Consider the following 1,720-nt stretch of genomic DNA (forward strand, 5'->3'; position numbering starts at 1 on the left):
CCTACCTCCTCTTGAAAAAGAAAAACCAAAATCCTTGTAACAAATAGCTATAGTCAGGCAAAACAAATTCTCAAATTGGTCATATCCAAGAAAAATATGTTTGTACCCTGAGGTCATTACCTCTCTGTCAGCAGGTGAGTGGCATGTTTCATCATCATTCCTCTGGAGTCATGGTTGCTCATTGAGTTTATCAGAATTTTAAAGGTGCTTTCCAAATTGCTTGTTTTTGTAATGTACGTGGTATTCCCAAAATAGAGCAGAAAAGCAAAGGAATTGAAAAAAATCACAGAGAAAGTGCAAGTTAACAGGCTAGCTTGGCCATTTGACAGTGAAGGTGAACTAGAAATGCCATTTGTCAGGACTAAATTTGCAGTGTCTGCACAGAAAACTACAAATTAACAAAAATCAGTTAAATGCCAACAGGAAAAGATGACAGTTCGATCAAGGGTCATTGAAGAACTTCAGCAGCTGACCCAGCAGACCCAACAATTGTACTTAAAGCATTCAAGCCAGAAAACCATCTATTCAGGCCAGCCTGGCATCCAGAGATAAGACACCCCAATCAAAATAGGAACTCTACTTTTTAAAAACATTGATCTAAAACCGATGGGTAGGAAACTTCCAAGATATCTGGTATGCATGAACCTTGCACGAATGGGAACAGACATTCAACCCAGTCTTCAAGCAGAAGTTTATATAGAGGACCGAATCATGCGCAGCTCGGAAAAAAAATCCCCACAACAATAAAATATAGACCTGCAGAAATATCTTCAACTCATGACAGGAGAATTCTTTACCTATCTAAGAGAAAGGTGTTTAATGAAGTGTTAGAAACTGAAAGTGATTATTTTGTGTTGACAAATTTGAGAGAATCTATTAATTTTTAAGCAGCAATATTAATTTCTCATAAATGAATCTCATTTTCATTTTTTAATCAAGCTTTTCCAAAAATCCCAGCTTCTTAACACAGATGCAATGACAAGCTTTATGCAACTTTGCAGGACATAGAAAACAGACATTTCTGAGAGTAATAAAGGAGAACATGTCAAATCTAATACTTATTTATTAATAATTGATGTCAAAATCCATACAAAACATTTAGTTAGTACCCACTATGTGTTAGGTGCTGGGTATGCAAAGGAAAGAAAATGAAAATTTCTGCCTTTAAAGAGTTTACATTCTTCTGTGGGTTGGGAGAGAAACAATACACACAGATAAACATCAAAGTAAATTCAAAGTAATTTAGGAGGAAGAATGAGGGTGGCATCAAGTCATGAAGTGAAAAAGTAATTTTAAGAAATTTAAATTTTGTTACCTTCTGGCCAAGCTGAAGGAATAAACATGTAGCCCAGGCAGCCTCACACTGTCATTGGTCATGCAGGATGGTGGGGAAAATGTATCACTGTTTTTTTTATATATTTCAGCAAACAGGCACTTGATAACCACATAGTTGCATTTAATTAAAATTTGTTCTGTCCTGCCTCAAGTTCACATGAGATATTTTAAGGCTATAGAAATTTAAACCTGGTGGCAGTTCTATTGATTTTACATTGCTATGCCCACTTTCCACCAGCTGTGCCCCAGACCTCAAATCGTAGCTAATATTAATGGTATTTTTTATTTAAACTAAGGTAGACTAGGTGACTCATGGCAAGGACATGCAGATGATGTTTAAAGTCAAAACAAGAACTCATCTAAGAGCCTTCTGCTTTTCTTTCAG

This window comes from Trichosurus vulpecula, chromosome 1 (assembly GCF_011100635.1).
Source record: "Trichosurus vulpecula isolate mTriVul1 chromosome 1, mTriVul1.pri, whole genome shotgun sequence".
NCBI lineage: Eukaryota > Metazoa > Chordata > Mammalia > Diprotodontia > Phalangeridae > Trichosurus > Trichosurus vulpecula.